Source organism: Panthera onca, chromosome X (assembly GCF_046562875.1).
Source record: "Panthera onca isolate mPanOnc1 chromosome X, mPanOnc1 haplotype 2, whole genome shotgun sequence".
NCBI lineage: Eukaryota > Metazoa > Chordata > Mammalia > Carnivora > Felidae > Panthera > Panthera onca.
Window position 1 is genome coordinate 115,358,269 of NC_138357.1, and position 8,710 is coordinate 115,366,978.

The 8,710-nt window shown below is 39.2% G+C and overlaps 1 pseudogene; it reads right to left on the reverse strand.

Annotated features, from left to right (window-relative positions):
- Positions 1–1,798: 1,798 nt before the first annotated feature.
- LOC145713828 (peptidyl-prolyl cis-trans isomerase FKBP3 pseudogene) lies at positions 1,799–2,460 on the reverse strand (annotated as a pseudogene).
- Between the last annotated feature and the right edge of the window lie 6,250 nt (positions 2,461–8,710).

Consider the following 8,710-nt stretch of genomic DNA (forward strand, 5'->3'; position numbering starts at 1 on the left):
TCCCCTTTGTCTTTTCTTGTGATTTTCCTCCAGTTGCCTTTGAAAAGGAGCCTTACATAGTATGACAGAAAGTTGCAAGAGGTAGCATGAAGGGAAGTTCAGTATATCAAGTTATGAGACTTCAGCTACCCAATTCTATGAAGTTAATAGTTTTTTTTTTTTTTTTTTTTTTTTAAATTTTTTTTTAACGTTTATTTTTGAGACAGAGAGAGACAGAGTATGAACAGGGGAGGGGCAGAGAGAGAGAGGGAGACACAGAATCTGAAACAGGCTCCAGGCTCCGAGCTGTCGGCACAGAGCCCGACACGGGGCTTGAACCCACGGACCGTGAGATCATGACCTGAGCCGAAGTCGGACGCTTAACCGACCAAGCCACCCAGGCGCCCCTGAAGTTAATAGTTTTTAAAGAGAACCTTTTTTTCTCTTTATCCATTTGTGTGGCTGCTTTGTCCTGTGCCACATACACCTTCAGCTGACTTTTGAAATTCTGCTATTTTGGGGGTCATAATTTTGACTGATAGGCCTATAATTAGTAAGTCCTCATTAAGTACTCTGTCCTGAGTATTTCTATGGGGTGGAATAGAATGTTCTTAGCAGCTGCCAGGGTGATAACAGCCTTGCAAATTGGCATGACTCCAAAAGTAACCAAAGAACTTTATAAAGATGAAAATTAAACAGAAAAACATAGCAGTAGCTATAGCAAGGGAGAAAATAGTATGAAGGTCCGTGGTCACCAAAACTAAGGAGTCCTTTTCCTTGTTTTATCCATAATGTTGAAAAGTTGATACTCTTAGTTTTTGTCCCACCCATATGAAGTCGTGCCTCTCTCTCCTGGTTCTTTGTCCTCCTGCCTCTTAGCTACAGGTGTTTCTCAAGTGTTAATCTGGAGTCCTCTTCTCTCTTCCCTGATCCTCCCCCACACAGAGCATTCCATCCCAGTGGCTTCACATGTAAGCTTTTTGTTGATGACTCCCAAATCCACACCTCTGGCTTCTACCCAAACTCCAGCCCCACATTTTTAATTGCCTGTTGAACATATACCCCCAGAAGTCTTCCTTAAGCCTTGATTCAATACCCCTAAAGCCATACTCTTTCCTTAAAATCAATGTCCATACTTTATGACTCAGTATTTCTGCTCCTATATATGTAGCTAAAAGAAATGTGTGCACAGTGCACCAAAAGACCTGTACAAGAATGTTCAAAGAGCATGACACATCATGATCAAGTAGGCCTTCACCCAGGAATGCAAAGTTGGGTTAAAATTTAAAAATCAAGCAGTTTAATTCATCACATTAACAGAATAAGGGGGGGGGATCATGCAATTATTGAACAGATGAAGAAAGATCATTTGACAGTATTAAACATTCTTTCATGATAAAAATTTTTAGCAAAATAGAAGAAAAGAATATTACTTTTTTCTTTTAAACTTTAAATCCAATATAATTAACATACAGTGTTCTATTAGTTTCAGGTATACAATATAGTGATTTAACAATTCTTTTTTTTTGACACTTGATACATTTTTATTGAACCTTTTAGTTTACAACCTGAGGTAAAAGGAAAATCAGTTCCCCATAACCAATATTTTATGCAGCTGTAGTAAAATATTTCACACTTTAGGGAATTATGATGGATTGCATATCTTAAAAGTTGGGGATAGAGTAAACAATATTTGACTTCTTGAATTTTCCAGTTGACTCTTCCCTTACAATAGTAACCAGCTCAAATTAGTTATATAAGTTTCTTCAGGGCCATGTTTTATTGTTGCTGATGTCTTTATACCTGAAGCATTGTTATTTCAATGAATATCCAGTAATTCCACTTTAAGAATGAGTTTTGCATTTGGTGGAATTTTGGCATCAGGCTGTCCTTTGTTTCCATAAGCCCATTCTGGCTTAATCTCTAGTCGAGCCTTTTCTCCTTTACTCATGGTCAAGAGAACTTCATCCCATCCTCTGATAACTTTGCCTGTTCCAACCTTAAAACTTAAAGGCTTGGCATTTTTCTTCTTCTTTGAACTTGTTTGAATATTAATATCATAAACAGTCCTATCCTGTAGTGTTCCTGTATACTAACAGTGAACAACCTGTCTCTTTTGGGGAAAGTTGGTTTTATCTCCATTTTTAAGAACAGAATTTATTTTGGTGGACCCTCATTCAGAGTCTCTTCAGGCTTGGTTTCTTTGGGTTTGTCTTCATTAAACTTCACATTTTTCACCTGCTCAGATATTTATACTTTCAGTACCCTTGAAGCTCATTCAAAAAGATGATTATAGGCTGAAACCAAATGGTCCCTGTTAGCTGTTTTGGCCACATTTTTAATGTTTACTAATAACTTATGTTCTGAAAGAAAGAAATCTGAACTGTGGTCCTGTAGAAACTTGATAATGTCCTTCTTGGGTAGCTGCCCATTGCACAGCTACTCTATGGTCCAGTGCTGCTGTGGAACAGTCACTACCATCTTCCCCTGCTTGTGATTAGAAAATTCTATACATTACCCAGTGCTCATCATGATACGTGTACTCTTAATCCCTTCACCTGTTTCATCCATTCCCCCACCCATTTTCCCTCTGATTACTGCCAGGTTGTTCTCTGTATTTCAGAGTGATTTTTATTTGTCTCTTTTCTCTTCGTTCATTTTTTAAATTCCATATATAAGTGAATTTATATATTTGTCTTTCTCTGATCGACTTATTTCACTTAGCATTATACTCTAGAGCCATCCGTGTTGTAAATGGCAATATTTCATCTTTATGGTTTAGTACTATTCCATTGTGTGCATATATATATATATAAAATGTGTGTATATATATGTATATGTGTGTGTGTATATATATGTGTATATATATATATATATATATCATGCATATTCCATTGCATGCATGCATACCCACACACACCCACACCCCATGTCTTCTTATCCTTTCATCTGATGGACACTTGGGTTGCTTCCATAATTTGGCTATTGTAAATAATGCTGTAATGAACATGTGCATATTCTTTTCAAATTAGTCTTTTTGTATTTTTTTGGCAAATAGTGAAATTACTGGATCATATGGTAATTCTATTTTTAACTTTTTTTTAATTGAAATTTATTGTCAAATTGGTTTCCATACAACACCCAGTGCTCATTCCAAAAGGTGCCCTCCTCAATACCCATCACCCAATTTCCCCTCTCTCCCACCCCCCATCAATGCTTAGTTCTCAGTTCTTAAGAGTCTATTATGCTATGGCTCCCTCCCTCTCTAACCTCTTTTTTTTTTCTTCCCCTCCCCTGATTTCTGTTAAGTTTCTCAGGATCCACATAGGAGTGAAAACGTATGGTATCTGTCTTTCTCTGTATGACTTACTTCACTTAGCGTAACACTCTCCAGTTCCATCCACATTGCTACAAAAGGCCATATTTCATTCTTTCTCATTGCCATGTAGTATTCCATTGTGTATATAAACCACAATTTCTGTATTCATCAGTTGATGGACATTTAGGCTCTTTCCATAATTTGGCTATTGTTGAAACTGCTGCTCTAAACATTGGGGTACAAGTGCCCCTATGCATCAGCACTCCTGTATCCCTTGGGTAAATTGCTAGCAGTGCTATTGCTGGGTCATAGGGTAGATCTATTTTTAATTTCTTGAGGCACCTCCACACTGTTTTCCAGAGCGGCTGCACCATTTTGCATTCCCACCAACAGTGCAAGAGGGTCCCTGTTTCTCCACATCCTCGCCAGCATCTATAGTCTCCTGATTTGTTCATTTTAGTCACTCTGACTGGCATGAGGTGATATCTGAGTGTGGTTTTGATTTGTATTTCCCTGATAAGGAGCGACGTTGAACATCTTTTCATGTGCCTGTTGGCCATCCGGATGTCTTCTTTAGAGAAGTGTCTATTCATGTTTTCTGCCCATTTCTTCACTGGATTATTTGTTTTTTGGGTGTGGAGTTTGGTGAGTTCTTTATACATTTTGGATACTAGCCCTTTGTCTGATATGTCATTTGCAAATATCTTTTCCCACTCTGTTGGTTGCCTTTTAGTTGTGTTGATTGTTTCCTTTGCTGTGCAGAAGCTTTTTATCTTCATGAGGTCCCAATAGTTCATTTTTGCTTTTAATTCCCTTGCCTTTGGGGACGTGTCAAGTAAGAGATTGCTGCGGCTGAGGTCAGAGAGGTTTTTTCCTGCTTTCTCCTCTAGGGTTTTGATGGTTTCCTGTCTCACATTCATGTCCTTTATCCATTTTGAGTTTGTTTTTGTGAATGGTGTAAGCACGCGGTCTAGTTTCATCCTTCTGCATGTTGCTGTCCAGTTCTCCCAGCACCATTTGTTAAAGAGACTGTCTTTTTTCCATTGGATATTCTTTCCTGCTTTGTCAAAGATTAGTTGACCATACTTTTGTGGGTTTAATTCCGGGGTTTCTGTTCTATTCCATTGATCTATGTGTCTGTTTTTGTGCCAATACCATGCTGTCTTGATGCTTACAGCTTTGTAGTAGAGGCTAAAGCCTGGGATTGTGATGCCTCCCGCTTTGGTGGTCCTCTTCAAAATTACTTTGGCTATTCGGGGCCTTTTGTGGTTCCATATGAATTTTAGGATTGCTTGTTCTAGCTTCGAGAAGAATGCTGGTGCAATTTTGATTGGGATTGCATTGAATGTGTAGATAGCTTTGGGTAGTATTGACATTTTAACAATATTTATTCTTCCAATCCATGAGCAGGGAATGTTTTTCCATTTCTTTATATCTTCTTCAATTTCCTTCATAAGGTTTCTGTAGTTTTCAGCATACAGATCTTGTACATCTTTGGTTAGGTTTATTCCTAGGTATTTTATACTTCTTGGTGTAGTTGTGAATGGGGTCAGTTTCTGTATTTGTTGCTTCATTATTAGTGTATAAGAATGCAACTGATTTCTGTACATTGATTTTGTATCCTGCGAATTTGCTGAATTCATGTATCAGTTCTAGCAGACTTTTGGTGGAGTCTGTCGGGTTTTCCATGTATAATATGTCATCTGCAAAAAGCGAAAGCTTGACTTCATCTTTGCCAATGTTGGTGCCTTTGATTTCCTTTTGTTGTCTGATTGCTGATGCTAGCACTTCCAACACTATGTTAAACAACAGCGGTGAGAGTGGACATCCCTGTCGTGTTCCTGATCTCAGGGAAAAAGCTCTCAGTTTTTCCCCATTGAGGATGATGTTAGCTGTGGGCTTTTCATAAATGGCTTTTATGATCTTTAAGTATGTTCCTTCTATCCCGACTTTCTCGAGGGTTTTTATTAAGAAAGGTTGCTGAATTTTGTCAAAGGCCTTTTCTGCATCAATTGACAGGATCATATGGTTCTTATCTTTTCTTTTATTAATGTGATGTATCACATTGATTTGTGAATGTTGAACCAGCCCTGCATCCCAAGAATGAATCCCACTTGATCATGGTGAATAATTCTTTTCATATGCTGTTGAATTCGATTTGCTAGTGTCTTATTGAGAATTTTTGCATCCATATTCATCAGGGATATTGGCCTGTAGTTCTCTTTTTTTACTGGGTCTCTGTCTGGTTTAGGAATCAAAGTAATACTGGCTTCATAGAATGAGTCTGGAAGTTTTCCTTCCCTTTCTATTTCTTGGAATAGCTTGAGAAGGATAGGTATTATCTCTGCTTTAAACGTCAGGTAGAACTCCCCTGGGAAGCCATCTGGTCCTGGACTCTTATTTGTTGGGAGATTTTTGATAACTGATTCAATTTCTTCGCTGGTTATGGGTCTGTTCAAGTTTTCTATTTCTTCCTGTTTGAGTTTTGGAAGTGTGTTGGTGCTTAGGAATTTGTTCATTTCTTCCAGATTTTCGAATTTGTTGGCATATGATTTTTTATAGTATTCCTTGATAATTGCTTATATTTCTGAGGGATTGGTTGTAATAATTCCATTTTCATTCATGATTTTATCTATTTGGGTCATCTCCCTTTTCTTTTTGAGAATCCTTGCTAGAGGTTTATCAGTTTTGGTTATTTTTTTCAAAAAACCAACTCTTGGTTTCATTGATCTGCTCTACAGTTTTTTAGATTCTATATTGTTTATTTCTGCTCTGACCTTTATTATTTTTCTTTTTCTGCTGGGTTTGGGGTGTCTTTGCTGTTCTGATTCTATTTCCTTTAGGTGTGCTGTTAGATTTTGTATTTGGGATTCTTCTTGTTTCTTGAGATAGGCCTGGATTGCAAGGTATTTTCCTCTCAGGACTGCCTTCGCTGCATCCCAAAGCATTTGGATTGTTGTATTTTCATTTTAATTTGTTTCTTTATATTTTTTAAATTTCTTCTCTAATTGCCTGGTTGACCCGTTCATTCTTTAGTAGGGTGTTCTTTGACCTCCATGCTTTTGGGGGTTTTCCAGGCTTCTTCCTGTGGTTGATTTCAGGTTTCATAGCATTGTGGTCTGAAAGTGTGCATGGTATGATCTCAATTCTTTTATACTTATGAAGGGGTGTTTTGTGACCCAGTATGTGATCTATCTTGGAGAATGTTCCATGTGCACTCGAGAAGAAAGTATATTCTGTTGCTTTGGGATGCAGAGTTCTAAATATATCTGTCAAGTCCATCCGATCCAGTGTATCATTCAGCGCCCTTGTTTCTTTATTGACCATGTGTCTAGATGATCTATCCATTGCTGTAAGTGGAGTGTTAAAGTCCCCTGCAATTACCATATTCTTATCAATAAGGTTGCTTGTGTCTGTGATTAATTGTTCTATATATTTGGGGGCTCCCATATTTGGCGCATAGACATTTATAATTGTTAGCTCTTCCTGATGGATAGACCCTGTAATTATTATATAATGCCCTTTTTCATCTCTTGTTACAGCCTTTAATTTAAAGTCTAGTTTGTCTGATATAAGTATGGCTACTCCATCTTTCTTTTGACTTCTAGTAGCATGACAGATAGTTCTCCATCCCCTCACTTTCAATCTGAAGGTGTCCTCAGGTCTAAAATGATTCTCTTGTAGATAGCAAATAGATGGGTCTTGTTTTTTTATCCATTCTGATACCCTCTATCTTTTGGTTGGAGCATTTAGTCCATTTACATTCAGTGTTATTTTAGAAAGATATGGGTTTAGAGTCATTGTGATGTCTGTAGGTTTCATGCTTGTAGTGATGTCTCTGGTACTTTGTGGTCCTTGCAACATTTCACTCACGGAATCCCCCTTAGGATCTCTTGTAGGGCTGGTTTAGTGGTGATGAATTCCTTCAGTTTTTGTTTGCTTGGGAAGACCTTTATCTCTCCTTTTTTTCTGAACGACAGACTTGCTGGATAAAGGACTCTTGGCTGCATATTTTTTCTGTTCATCACATTGAAGATTTCCTGCCATTCCTTTCTGGCCTGCCAAGTTTCAGTAGATAGATCTGTCAGTAGTCTTATCGGTCTCCCTTTGTATGTTAGAGCATGTTTATTCCTAGCTGCTTTCAGAATTTTCTCTTTATCCTTGTATTTTGCCAGTTTGACTATAATATGTCATGCAGAAGATCGATTCAAGTTACACCTGAAGGGAGTTCTCTGTGCCTCTTGGATTTCAATGCCTTTTTCCTTCTCCAGATCAGGGAAGTTCTCAGCTATGATTTGTTCAAGTATACCTTCAGCCCCTTTCTCTCTTCCTCCTCTGGAATCCCTATTATACGGATATTATTACGTTTTATCGCATCACTTAGCTCTCTAATTCTCCCCTCATACTCCTGGATTTTTTTATCTCTCTTTTTCTCAGCTTCCTCTTTTTCCATAATTTTATCTTCTAATTCACCTATTCTCTCCTCTGCCTCTTCAATCCGAGCTGTGGTCGCCTCCATTTTATGTTGCACCTCATTTATAGCATTTTTTAGCTCCTCCTTCCTGTTTCTTAGTCCCTTGATCTCTGTAGTAATAGATTCTCTGCTGTCCTCTATACTTTTTTCAAGCCCAGCCATTAATTTTATGACTATTATTTTAAATTCATGTTCTGTTATATTGCTTAAATCGTTTTTGATGAATTCGTTAGCTGTCGCTACTTCTTGGAGTTTTTTTTTTTGAGGAGAATTCTTCCATTTGGTCATTTTGGATAGTCCCTGGAGTGGCGCAGAACTGCATGGCTCTTCCCCTGTGCTGTCTGGAGTAACTTGTGTTGGTGGGTGGGACCGCTTTAAGACCCACTGTCTGCCCCAAGCCCACAGCTGGGGCCACAGTCAGACTGGTGTGTACCTTATCTTCCCCTCTCCCAGGGGCAGGGCTCATTGTGGAGTGGTATGGCCCCTGTCTGGGTTACTTGCACACTGCCATGCTTGTGGTGCTGCTTTCATGGGGTCTGGCGTATTAGTTGGGGTGGATCCTCAAGGTGCACAGGGGTGGGAGGGTTAGGCTGAGCTCACTTTGCCTTTGGTGGTCCTCTTCGGGAAGGGTCCTGCCGTACCGGGAGGGAGGCAGACCTGTCGCACGGATGGATCTACAGAAGCACAGTGTTGGGCATTTGCATAGTGCAAGCAAGTTCCATGAGGGAACTGGTTCCCTTTGGAATTTTGGCTGGGGGATGGTTGAGGGAGATGGCGCTGGCCAGCGCCTTTGTTCCCCGCTGAGCTGAGCTCTGTCTTCTGGGGCTCAACAACTCTCCCTCCCATTGTCCTCTAGCCTTCCCGCTCTCTGAGCAGAGCTGTTGACTTATAACATTCCAGATGTTAAGTCCTGCTGGCTGTCAGAACTCATGCAGTCC